The sequence below is a fragment of the Miniopterus natalensis genome, chromosome 21, assembly GCF_054644295.1.
Source record: "Miniopterus natalensis isolate mMinNat1 chromosome 21, mMinNat1.hap1, whole genome shotgun sequence".
In the NCBI taxonomy this organism is placed as follows: Eukaryota; Metazoa; Chordata; class Mammalia; order Chiroptera; family Miniopteridae; genus Miniopterus; species Miniopterus natalensis.
Window position 1 is genome coordinate 16,122,357 of NC_142101.1, and position 14,126 is coordinate 16,136,482.

General features: G+C 44.3%; 1 protein-coding gene across 1 annotated transcript in view; it reads left to right on the forward strand.

Moving 5' to 3' along the window:
- The window catches only part of ESRRG (estrogen related receptor gamma), a 362,114-nt gene that overhangs the window by 189,876 nt on the left and 158,112 nt on the right, over nt 1-14,126 (forward strand). The window lies entirely within an intron of this gene.

Below are 14,126 nucleotides of genomic sequence, written 5' to 3' on the forward strand. Positions count from 1 at the left end.
TTAACACTTTAAATTCTGCCCCATGAAACAGTTAAGTTCTGAAGGTGGAAAAACTGAAGAATGTCATTATGTATAAAATCCCATATTGATAAATGTGACAGGGTAAGTTCAAAGCCACTGCAATAAATGTCAAGTTTAATACAGAGCACCTCTGCCTGCAAATGAACTCCAGGAGCGAGCGGAGCAGTCCAGACAAAAATGTGAGCCCTTTAAGTTCTTGATCACTTTTAGTTACTCTGTTGGTTACATAGAAAGGTGTGTGCAAAGCATTATTTTTCTACAAGCCCAGGGCAGGATTGCTATTCCTTTCTTTTTACCTCTTCTTAGTTTTTTTAATGGTAAGCGCGTTTTCCTTTGCAGGCCTTAGAAATCTCTCTAGTCCAAAACTGAACAAAAACGACCTCCCCGTGCGCTTGTTTTTTTTTTTGGCCAGGCTGATGAAGCTGTATAGAAATGTAAATGCAATATACAGACTGGTGTGTGGGAAGCCAGTGTCTCTCTCTCTCTTCCCTTATCCACGCTCCCTTGGAAAAAAAAAATAGCTCCGGTTTTGCTGCGTGTGTACATCTCTTGTGTGAGGGCATTTAATTAGCTACAAGTTACAACAAAGACTTTCGAAAGCAAAATATATCTGCGGCGCCCGTGCCTTTATTTTCGTCCGGGGAACGGCTCTGTTTTTAAGTCCCTTATCGAGAGCTGCATGAACCGCGCAGACTACATTGGGAGCACCTCCGCGCTGTTTGACAAATAGATTTTTTTGTAAACTGATTTAGCCTTTTCATTGTTTGCATTTCATTATGTTGCGGCCTTCATGTCACAAAATCGGTATTCATTCAAAAGAGAGAATTTAAGAGATGGGGCTGGAGCAGATAAAAAATATTGCACAGGTCAGGCCTATTAAACACGGAATAATAGCGACTCGGTGAGTCAAAGCGCTGTTCGCCGGCGGGGCGGGGCCCGCACTCCCCAGGTCAGGAGTCGGACCCAGGACCGGGGATGCGGCCCTGGCTGCGCGTCCAAGTCCATCTCCCGGGAAAGTGGTGAGGCAGGAGGGCATCTGGCTGGACAGGCTCCAGAAAAGGGACAGGCTCGTCCGGCGCATCTTTTATTTTTATATCTTTATTGATTTCAGAGAGAGGAAAGGAGAGGGAGAGGGAGAGATAGAAACATCAATGATGAGAGACTCATTGATCAGCTGCAGCCCACAACCCGGGCATGTGCCCCGACCGGGAATCGAACCCTGATCGCCTGGATCCTAGGTTGATGCTTAACCGCTGAGCCACGCCCGGCCGGGCTCGTCCAACGCATCTTAAACCACATCTTCCTGAGGGGCAGGAGGTGAGGGTTTTACACTGTGCCCTGTCTTGGTCTGGTCTGAAATACTTGCTTGGCAGATTTGGGGGGGTCCCTGGCCCATAGAGAAGAGCCGTATTAGGGACATTCACTCCGAAAAGAGGTTGAACACGGAGCCTGATGTTCCATTCTTTTGTTTTTTTTAATATGTTTTTATTTATTTCAGAGAGAGGAAGGAAGAGGGAGAGAGAGAAACGTCACCGATGAGAGAGAGCCATCGATCGACTGCCTCCTACACGCCCCCTCCCAGGGACTGAGCCCCAAACCTCGGATGTGCCCGAGAATGGAACCGTGACCTCCTGGTTCTCAGGCCGACGCTCAGCCGCTGAGCATCGCCCGTCGGGCTGCGTTTTCATTCTTGTTTCTACATCTCTGAGTTTGGACCAGTGGGCCTCACACCTGAGCATGCATTAAAATTACCCGGGCGGTTTAATAGACCGTAAGTGTCCGGAGCACCCTCAGGGCTTCCCCAGGCGGGGACGGAGACTGTACTCTGAGCAGTTTCCAGGTAACAGCGAGCCTCCCTCTGAGGACCACTGGTACAGACTCCGGGCCTTCCCCAGAGGCTCGGGCATTAGCATTTCAAAGAGCCTCCCACTCAATCCACTAGGCCAGAGCCCTGGGCGGCTCCGTCACTTAACCTCAAGCAGAAAGTCCGAAAGATCACCCAAGACAGTCAGGTACAGGGATCTCCTTTGCTGAGTGTTATTTAAAAAAATAAAAGGGCGATTGTCTGACATCTTATTATTGTCTCTTCGGGAATCCCTGCCTATTTCCCACAGCCGGGCGGCTTCTTAGTTCAGTTTAATGAGTCTTTAGAGATCATCTTTTGTGCACTTGTCCTAAGAGCTGGGATTAGTTATAAAGACGAGGAGGCAGTTTTATTCTCAAGAAGCTTATAGTCGTGGGGGAGCCAGACAAACAGAGGCAGAACGTCAATAGCGTTTGGTTAATGGTGGTGATCGTGGGATGCTGGACCCTCTGTCCTGTAAGATGCCTCTTCTGACCCCCAGTGTGGACTAAATATTAAGGATCAGTAGGGTTTTGCTACACAGAAGAAAGAGGGGAGAGCAGGATTGAAATGTGCGTGGAGAGGTGTTCAGGAATCTGCCTGGAGTTGGAAAGTTCTAGAATTTGTAGCTTATAAACGCATCATTTTTTTTACCTCTCAGGTTTGTACCTGGTATCTCTCTTCATACTTCGCCCCTCATTCATCCTACTCCCCCCCACCCCACGCACACACCCTAGATTCTGTCTGTCTATTATTGTCAGGTGAGAAATAGTTCTCATGAGCTCTACGTAAGGACACCGGTCCCCTACATTTGCCTGATTCTCGAGGGGCTCGCATTTGCATGGCCTCATTTGTTTCCACAACCACCTCATGAAGTAGGCGGGACGGGTGTGTTTTTACCCTCTCTCCCCTCTTTTCAATGATTGCTCTTCCCAGGAGATGACACGGAGGTGAAGCATGTCAGGTCCTTGCCCCGGACCACACAGCCAGCAGGCTGAAGAGCCGGCTTGGAACTAGGCCGCCCTGTGTCCAGGTTTACGCTTCTACATTCACCTCCTTTCTGCGGCTCAGTAATGGTGCAGTAATGATCCCAGGGCCTGTGCTAAGCAGTTCGCAGCGATTCTCAAATCTCAGCTTTGGCAGCTTGTTCAGCTCACCTGGGGTAGATTTTAAAAATCCCGATGCCAGAGGTTATGCATTTGTTGGCCGAGGTGCAGCCTGGGGATTCGGGATTTTTCAGATGTTGAGACCACCGACATGCAGACCGTTTCATTTAATCCCCTTAACAACGGTAGGAGGTTAGAGTCGTCACCATTTAAAAAGGGGGAAACTGAAACATAGATGACTTTTTAATTATTATTTTTTTAAAATATTTTTTAATTGATTTTAGAGAGAGAGGAAGGGAGAGGGAGAGAGACATTGATGAGAGAGAAACATCGATCGGCTGCCTCCTGCTCACCCCATGCTGGGGATCGAACCCTCAACCCGGGCATGTGCCCTGACCGGGAATTGAACTGGCGACCTCTAGGTTCATGGGTCTGCACTCAACCGCTGAGCCACACCAGCCGGGGCAAAACAGAGAAGAGTTTAATCCACCTGTCAGCAGGTAAAGAATGGCAGAAGCCAGGCTCCAAATGAGGAGAGAGCCCACCCTGAAGTTCTTCTAGTTTCCATACTGGTCTCTCACAGTTGTACCGTTTTTACAAATCTTGAGGCATGAACAGCCGAGTGGAGCAAGTGAGCATGTGCTAACTTAAAAACGAACCGAATTTAGAGTTTCCTGAAAGTGCAAGAGTCCTATGCCTGTCTGTGAATTAGCTGTAGCAGTCACAAGCAGTTTATTTTATATTTTTGGCTTTTGTCATTGCTCACCTATATTCCCCAGACTCAATGCACCGAAACATAAAGAAAAACCTGGGGGCCAAGACGAGAATTACAACCTGAGTTCCCCGCTCTTTGTGATCACAGTTCTGTGTCATCCTGATGATGAAACTGTAGAATTTTAGAGCAAAAGAGAACCATCGGGATCCTCTAGCCTGCGGTGCTCACAGGTTGACAGGTATCGGAATCACCTTGAAGCTTTGTTAAAACACAGGTGGCTGGGCTCCCTCCTCTGAAGTTTTCTGATCCACTAGGTCTGGGGTGGGGCCCGGGAATGTGCATTTCTAACCATGAGGCACCAAGTCCGAGGCCACAAGGTCACAGATGACAGAAGAACCACTGTTCCACGCATGTTCTTCCTACCACATCTCGCTTTTCTGGGCCAGCTGAGGAAACTCAGAGATGCTTTTTTCCTCGCTACCCTAAAATTCAACTTGACTTGAACGTGAGGGTGTAAATATTTGGGTTAAAATGCTCTTTAACTTCTCGGAAGCATCAGGTTGTGGATGCATTTGCACAGTCTAGGAAGGTCACTCACCGATACGCTAGGAACTGCCACTGGGAATTGTCCTTACACTCCTCTCTCTCAAGAAGAGATGAGATTAGTGACCCTGAACACCAGGCTCTCTCGTAAACCCCTCAGTTGACTGGGACCAGTCAGGGCCATCTAAGTGGCCTTAGGATCCATTGACTAGTATGATTTTACATATTCAGAACTAGTAAATAATTGTTCTAGAGGTTCTCTCGTGGACGGAGGGGTGGGGAGAGGGCAGGGTTTGCCATCACTGTTGCCGCAAACCGAACGCTGAGAAGCGGAGTCCTGCAGTCAACGTTTCCTTCTTCCCCGCTGGATGGAGGGAGATCCAACAATGCCAAGGCTCCTCTCCTCATTAAGTCAAAAGACAGTTTCATTTAGTGAGTTGTTAATTATGAAAAAGTGAATGTATTAGCCCCATTAAGATACTGACAGGATTTCTTCAGAAAAATATTGAACCTCGTTTGCAAAAAAATCAGGCAGCATGAATGTTTCCTTTTTTTTTTTGAATTTTTTTTTTTTTTTGCCCATATCAGCAGTTTCTTGGGCAATATTTATTAAGAGCCTAAAATGTACAGATTATAGTACTAGGCGCAACCCAGATGATTTAAGGCCATCGAGGTGCTTACTAAAGGGACACACAGACATGGTACAACTTTCCTTGATGCAAACCAGGTAGACGAGTTGGTGCCAAGCATTGTAGGGCACAGGAGAGAGCCCTTGATCGCAGCTGGGGAGCCCTGGCGGGGGCTCACGGAGCAGGAGGCATTCAGCCAGCCTGGAAATACTGGAAGGGGGCTCTGTGCACCCTGTGGATTGTGTCGCTAAACGTTATCGCCAGAATTACAGGGAAAAGAAGCCTTTCTTTGCAACACTGCATGGTTTATTTATAAAATAAAATGTCTCTCTCTCCCCCTCCCCCCGTCTCCACCCAAATAAGAGCCCATGAATTAAGTCTGGTAAAAATAAACAAGATGTTTACATTCTGGACATCTCAAAATATTGATAGGGATTGAATAATTGAATAGGACTAACTGCCCAATCGATGGAAATGAGGCCGTTGGTGGGGCCAAACTGGAAAGCTCTAACCACAGAAAGAGCCCATTAAAGCTAATATTGTCTCATTTAATCATCTTTGCTAATAGAGAAAACAAATTGTGGCCATGCTTCCTTCCAAGATCTTAGCAACAGCATAGCCAGGCCCGAGAGCACTTGGCACCGGGCAACCCAGGCCCCTTCTACAGCATTCCAGAAAGATTAGGAAGATGGAATTGAATAATTCTAAAGAGGACACTGGGGTTTATAAAGCTGTTACATTATATGAGTCGATCATAGTTCTTTTTTTATTAATGAGGAAATCTTGGAAAGAGTCCAGGCCAATATGGTGATTTTAAAATTTAATTTAAATTTTTAAAAATGATCATTGCTTCTGTCCGATTGAAGAATGACCCTGTGCCTCCTTAGGTCTCTTTGCTCCTTGGCTTAGGTATTTGAGAATTAGACTTTTCTATGAAACTTGGGGAAAAAGGAACTAATCCATCGGGCGCTAAACCAAACCTTTCTGAGTGAAAGCCGTTACAGAGAAGGGACACTGAGACCTCAAGCTTTCCTTTTTTGTATTTCAGGTTCTCACATGTATGTGTTTATCCCAGGACACGTACACAGGGTCAGCCCAGGCATCCAAAAGGTGCACCTTTCCTCACAAAGGAGGAATCGGGTGTACAATTGTTAGAAGCAGTTTTATTCCACTTCCCCGAAACAACACAGTTTTGGGTGCGCAAAAATGCATTCTGGGGAGTGCTTTCTTGGGCTCCTTGAGTGCCTTTTAAAGAGTCTGCAGAAAGATTTATGGGAAACAGCTTGGGATTGGGAGTGCGAAAGATGTAGCATTTAAAAAACAAGAAGTCCAGGTCCTGACTTTGCAGTGTACCAACCTAATGTTCGTGGGCCATCCAATAAACCCTTTGGGCCTCAGTTTTGTCATCTGTCAAATGGGAGTAATAATAATACAGCTTCCACCTGCCCCACAGTATTGTTGTGATGAACAAAAGATATGAGTGTGAAACTGCTTTGTTCATGTCCAAGTATTGCAAAAATATTAGTTTACTTATTACCATTTTAAAACTTTCTAAACAGCTAAGCTTTTCTATCTGGCTATCTTTTAAAACTAGAAAGTTTGAAAAATCTCACTCTCCTGTTACATTTTGCCTCTTTGTTCAGAGTTCTCATTTATCGAAAGGGGAATTAGTTTGTGTCTTTTCCCGCTAATGAAAATATTCTTCGATTTATTCGGTTTTCTAATTCGAGTGCTCCCTGACCTCTAGGGGGAAAACGGGCTCTTTAATTATGTTATTTGCTTTTCCATAAGACCACGTCTGGTGGGAGGAGGCTCGGGATACAAGTCCTGTGCGCTTAGTGACAAACTCCAGGTGAGATAAGGAGCCTCAGGGTGTTGGTGTCTGTTATGGCCCCCACATGTCCCTCCCCCATCCCCATCTCTGTTATTTTAAGCTCCCAGGGCAGTAGGAAAGGAGTTCTCTGTCTTGCTCTTTCTTGCTCCCAGAGTGGGATTTTTCTAGAAATTTTCGGGGGCTCTCCCTGATGTGATGTGTTCTCACCAGGGTCTTGCTCTTGGAATGAAACCGCCAACCAGAACATGCAGGGCTTGGTTAAAGAATTACCCGCAGTGAGGAGAGGTAGACAGTGGCTCAAACCCGAGACCTTGTCTTTATCTGCTGATTAATTATTTCCCTTCTTCCTCTCCTGTCAGAGGAGACGTCCATCCCCTTTCTGAAAGTATCCAGTAGTCAGTGGAATAAATAAATAAGAGAATATGTGGAAGTTAAATGCTAGGCCAGCAGGCCTGGTCCTCTCTTCTCTTTTTTAAAACCATCTTTTTAAATTTCCCTATATTACTCCAGTAAGCCAACTGAATTATAATGTTTAAATTTGGCAGCCACCCTGAAACGGAATGATAATAAACCGAGTGATAGCATTTGTCATTAGTTCATTCCTTCATTCACTTATCCAGCATGTTCATTGTGTTCCTGTGACATTGGCTGGAAGTTACCAAGATCCATTGCTGGCCCTGGGGACCACGTCAGGGCTGGTGCAGCTCCGCAGGTCACAGCTGGGTAGATCTGCCACCTGGGTGTGTCACCTGAGTTAAGGGCCTAAGCCTTGTTTTCCTCCCCTGGAAGTAACCAGGTTGGACTCACATGTCCCACAGTCTTTCCCTCCCTGTAATTCCTGCCGCCCAGACTTTCTGTTCTGCCGTAAGTGAGCGGCCCTTCAGTGTAGCGAGAGCAAAGCCTTGTGGAGAAATGGAGTTCTTGGGATGTCTGTCCCCTTATGCTTGGGACAGTCACAGCATCCACAACGGTACTGAGCGGAAGGCTGGGTAGAGGGGTGTGGCAGAAACCCTCCAAGGATGAGAAAGGGGGCGAGCAGTTTCTCCCCCCTTCTTTCTGGCGAACTGAGAGCTGAGTCCACGGGATCAGGCCCTTTCAGGTCTGTCTTCCTCAAACTCCCGCACAAAACGCGACGGTGGCTCGAGGGGGCATCTTTTCTTTTCTTTCTGTCCTGATTTTGAGACAGTGCATATGTGGCCCTGTTGTAGCAAGCACCTCACATCATCTTAGGGTGCAAGTCATTGGCATTTTCTCTGGGGCAGTACGTATACTTCATTTTTTTTTATATATTAATACTTTGATCTCCTAGTCAAAGATGAAGACCAAGGGATGGGCAATACGATTCTCTTACAGCGCCTCTTTCATTTAATGAGATTTATAAATAATATGGCTGATAGTCCCAGAAGGCTCACTATGTGTAGGTTGACGCTAACATTATTTATCCAAACTGAGATGCTTTTGAGAGCATGAGGAGGAAATACTGTACTTTATTAGGGTGAAGACCGCTGGCACAAGCCAGAATGCCCTTGGCCCCCTGGGCCATGTGGTTTCCCCAGCTAGGGCCAGGCGCTGTGCTAAGTTGGCTCAACTCAGTGAATCCCCATAAGGATTTTACAAGGTCTTTATGGTGGTTATTTCCATTTGCTAGAGGGGGAAACTGAGACGTAGGTGCGGGAAATGACTCTAGTCCGAAGCCTCATCTGAGCCCCAGGCATGACTCCAGCCCAGGCTGCCACCCCCTTACTGTCAGGCCTTCTGGTCCCCTGACCTCTGCTGGGCATGGCAAACACCCCCCCGCCTCTAATGAATTCCCTTGGTCGTGGGAAGCAGGTATTCATTTATAAAGGAACCTTAGAAGGGCCCCAGAAAGTTCTAACATTAAAAAAACCCAAAAAACATAACCTCTCTAAGCCTGTTTATATGGACACCAGACGCTAAATATCTCATTTTTTTTTTTTTAAGTGGTCCTTTGAAAATTTGGAAAAAAGGGTCCAAAGAAGAGAGAACTTTCAAATAGTGTTGAATGTTTATATACATCAGGGGGAAAAAATACTTTGTGCTTTTTTTGATGTTTTGTGCACATATACATTTTTAGCTTCAAATCTATTATACGTGAAACGGGGTGGTTAATGCGGATAATTTTATCGTTTTCCTGGCATCAAAGCAAGTATTGCGCGTTCTGAGCTCTGTCACTTTTGTTCCCCTGCCCCCCTCCTTCTCGGTGCCCACGGCTCCCCCCACTTTCCTCTCCAGCCGCCCTTTATTTTGGACAAGACGATCACACACATGATTGAGTCAACAATTTATGGCTTTTAAAAATAGGGATTTTTGTCCTCTGTTCGGTTTATTGTTTATCATAATCATCTTTCAAGTGAAAAGGCTAATTTACTCTTTCCATAGGAATATTTTAAGCTTGATTAACATAATATTACAGCCGCCTGAAAAGGTCTAAAACGGGACAATGACCTTGAATGTTTCCTGCATTTAGTGCGTGGTGCTTAACATTCAAGGAAGAATTTGACTGCAAACTCATTTATTAACGTGTGGTCTCAAAATGTTAACGATGGGAAATACCTGCCACGCCGATTGTGGAAAGCGGGTAGGAAACCATAAAACGCACTTGGGATTTCACCTCGGTGAGCACGTCGCAGAGACAACATAGCGACTGTAGTTTATAATTTAATTTTTACTGACATTTTACCATGTATGTTATTAGCCTGACAAAGTGGACGTGAAATAATCCTGAATTAATTAATCAGAAACCTCTATTAGTTTCTCTATTAGGACTCGGTTTCTTTGAGTCCTTCCCCCCTCTCCCCACTTGAACAAACACACTAGGAAGGGAGTTTGGCCTGTGATGGAGGTGATGGAATTGCCCCCCAGAGCACGGGTGTGTTTTGTTTTTGTTTTTGTTTTTGTTTTTCTTTCTTTGTTTTTTGGTCTGTTTTTCACATGGACTGAGTAACCTGGGAATGGGATGGATTTACAGGACACGAGGTTTGTCGAAAGGAAAGGCTTTTATTAGTGCTTCTGTGGAGGAGATCACTTGCGGTAGAAGTGATTGCTTCTTGCCAATCGAGACAATAATTTAAATATCAAAGCCTGCGCCCTCGAAATGAAAGGCAATGGGAAATGCGGCATGATGGATTGATAGAGGCTTGGTGGTAATAGGAGAGTAGTCAGGCTGACTTCGAAAGAAGTCTTCGTGTTCTCAGTGGGAAAGGTGTCTCCCGAAGCAGGTTTCCAGAAGGAAAGAAACCCCAGGTGCCAAAACGGATGAAGAACTGGGGACAGGTCAGCGAGGTGACCTGCCCAAGGCCACGCAGCTCACTCTCGTGGGGTCAGAAGGGAGTCTGACGTTAATTCCCCTGCCAGTCCTTTGGGGTCCTTTTTCCAGGGATGTTCATCTTGGGTTTTCTTTGGAGTTAAAGACAGTCGTCTGTAAGAGGCTTGGTTTGCTTTCTGTAGTGGGGTGTGTTATATTACACACCATGCTGGAGTCCAAGACAGCAGGGAAGATGGTTCCGAGAGGTAAACAGATTTTCAAAGATGCTGTGATCTTGAGGAAAGGCCAGCAAAGGGTGGACAGGTTTCAAGGCAATTTGAAAAATCTAAATTTGCAGCGCCTTTGTTTGGTGTTAAATATTTAACAAATGGCAAATGTGCAATGCAGAGTCAAAATGTGCTTCCAAAAGAGTGTGGCAACTGTAAACATTTTAATACCAACGAGTCCTGTTCATTTTAAGAAAAAGGGAGTTGGAAACTAAAAATAGCCATTAATATGCAATAATTAGCAAGACGAAGCATTTTCTCATCTCCTTTTAGCAATGTAAGAATGCACTGTCGGAATGTTTTAGGAAATGATTCTAATTAAAATACAGTAAAAGTTCTGGTGCAGAGAGCAGGAATCTACATCTTGTTTCCATTTCAGTTTCATTTATTGCCATTCTGTGTTTTTTTTTAAATGAAAATGACGTGTATTTTCTGCTTGGGGCCTGAGAATGAAGTCTTTTGGATATTTGGGACTGCATTGTTTAAAGAAGAGATTGAAAGTATGCTGGGACCCGGGGCATGATGCATAACAGACTGATATTAACTAATTTATTAATATTCTTTGTGAAACAATCCCTGAGAGGGCCTTTTGTCTGGTCCCATTTATCCTGCTTTGGGTAGACTCCTGGTGGTAAGATTGTGAAGTGTATATAGACTGATTAGCAATATGTGTTTATTCTAAGCTGTTTATCTATTTGTTTGCCCCCCTCCCCACATCCTTTGAGTTGAGATCCTTAAAGGTTTATACCCGATACTGCTCAGGGCCTGTTTATTTCCTGTGATTATCTGCTCTTTCCTGCTTCAAGGTGAGAAAATTCAGTGACAAGGGAAGAGTCTTGAGATGACTAAGCTGTGTGTTTATAAAATATCTTGCAAGCTGTCTGGCAAGTTTAGTGCCGTAGATATTATTTTAAAATTTAAATTGGTTCAACTCGATTCAAGACAGGAGGTGTAATCTCAGGTCCTTGACTTGTAGAGGTGACACATGGATCCCAAGGGGAGAACACGCAGCTCCACAAACCTGTGTACTTCTGGTCACTCAGAAAGCAGCCAGCTCCGTGGGCACGGCCGTTTGCAAAGATGAAATCCGTTTAGTGAAAGATCAGTGGGGACTCCACGGTGTTTGCTGGTACGTGGATCTCTGTGAGCACATTAAAAAAAAGACATACACCTAAATGTGGGTCTGAATGTGTTTAAAATATACACTCACGCAATCAGATGGTTCATAATGGGTCAAATAGGTACCCAAAGGGTATAAGGGAATTCCAGGAAATAAAAGATAACTCCCATGCAACGTGGTGACTTAAGGTCCATCAGTAAATAATTGACTACACATCTTGTCTTTAAAAAGCCATTTCTGAGCAGTAATAAAGAGGCCCTGTGACAGCATCTAATGCGAAGAGACTGACGCCAGTACAGGATTCTGCACAGGTGCAAACTCGGAATGCATTGAGTGCATTAAATAATTTTTTTTTTTTAAAAAAGATCTCTGGACAAAATAAGAAGGAAACTTTTTTTTATTTTGCATATCTTTTTGAAATATATACAATTAGATTTACTCATGTCCCTGAGGATCTTAGTTTATTCAGAAATCCAGATAGTCATCTTTGAAATCAAGATGTTTTTAACATTGTATTTCTAGTGCACGATTAGCTCCCATATTCCTTATATTATATTTTAGAAAAAAACATGTTTCTTTTTCAAATGCCTTTTTATTTTTTTAATTATGATTATATGTCTCATTTTAGGCTGACTAGACAAATCTTTTTTTGGGGGGGGGTGTCTCCAGAATGCCTGGATTTTCTTCCACATCTCAAAGCTCTTTTAATTCACTGCTCACAACCAAATTTACATCTTAATTGCAGAGTTCACATTTAACAATATAGACAGCATAATGCTACTGGTAATTAAGCTTTTACTACCTGCTTTTATACAGATTTCTCAGGCACAGTTTTTGCTGTGTGAGTTCCCATCTAGAAACTTGGATGCATTTAGACCATTAATAAAAGAAATCAGGCCCAAATCTCAGATACGGCTAAATACATGGTAGGAAAACCGCTCTCTTCTATGGGGGAGATCAAATCATGTCTGTCCTTTTTATATTCTGAATTTAAATGTGGCTGTTCTATTTCAGCATTTTGTTTCTTATAGACCTAGAGAATTTGAGAGGGTCAGGAAAAAGAGTCGAGTTCTGATTTAGTGAACTGAATACACACCGAGTATCTGAATACATTTATTTTGATCTCAAAGATTATACTATTTATATCATGTAGACTTAGGATACAAAAGGTTGGTAAGCACTAGAGATGAATTATATCAAAACTGTGGGTCTTTCACTTTCCATAAGGTACCAGTTATCTCTTCACTATAAATAGCTGGTATCTATTCCAAGTAGATTTGCTTGTATAAAAAAAAAAATCTATATTTTAAAATAGGACATAAGAAAACTCTTTGTTATATGGAAACACGCTGTATGCTACCAGAAGGAAAACATCCTCTCTTGCTATAACCTCTTTAAAAAAAAAAACAAACACAACTTTTGATTGCAATATCTTAGTTCTGTAAATTAGTATCTGTTTGGAAATTGTCCTTCTATTGCTGGGACTGCGTGATGATTTACAAACTGATTTTTAAAAACATTCAGGCTGTGTTATGTATAGGAACAAATAGGTAAAGTGCCTTTTATTGGAAAGCTGGTGTTTTGGGTAAAAATCATATACATTTGTGCATGCCTCCCAGTTCGGGAGCTTGTATTTGAAATCAGTATATGATTAAGGACACTTGGAGTGCAGGCTGCCGGTAGCAAAAAAAATGCAGTCTTTATTTTATCCACACGCCCCGAGACAGATTTAATATCCTATCAACCGCAACCCTCAGTCTCCCGCCCCTGAAACTGGAGAGGCCGCTGTGTCCCGCAGTCTGGGAAAAGCTATGCAATCGCAACCCATCCCAGTAGGCAGGCAGACAGACAGCAGCCGGCAAGGAAGTGTGGACACAGATAATGCACACAGTCACCTCTCCGGCTGTCCCCGGGCACTAGCTCCTCTTCTGTACTTGTGGAAAAAACGGAATTCCTCCTCAAAGGTGAGATGGCCATTGACATGCCCCAGCCACTGACAGAAATGTGACTGTTTCAAACGCCCAGCAATTTATATACTTATATTATTTATATTTATATTTATATTTATATTTATATTTATATATATTTCTATATATAAATACATATAAACACACATATATGTGTATATATGAATATATACACACACATGTATGTGTATATATACACATATATACATATATGTGTGTGTATATGTATATATAAATATAAATTAAAAAATAAATAAATAAATATATATATTTATATATATATATATATATATATATATATAAATAAATCAGGAAAACAGGAAAAGACAGGGTGACGAATGCACGAGAAACCACAGGCACCCAGCAAGCAGCCAGCGACCCCCGCGGATAACACACAGACCAGCGCAGGACCAACTTCTGTACCTGCCGCCCAATCCTCGCCCCCAATAACTGAGCGCGGGTCCGCGGAGAGTCTTCTTTTCCAGGCGCCACCGACCCGAGGTTGGACCCCAGAGCCTCCGGGGCTTGGAGAGTTAAGTTAGTTGGGTTTGCGTAGTTTTTTTTTTTTTGGTTTTTTTTTTTGCAGCTTTCCAGGGCAGGGGGGTAAGAAAACCCCTCGGGCGGGCAGGCGGGCGCGGCTGCGGCGCGCGCGGGCGCTCCGAGCGCCACCCCGGCCCGCGCGCTCTCCCCGCCCTTCCCGCGCGCGCCCCGCGGCCCGCGCCCCGCGCCCCGCGCCCGGCTCGTCTGCGCCCGTGCGCACCCTGCCCACCTGCCCGCCCGGCGCGCGGCGCTCCGC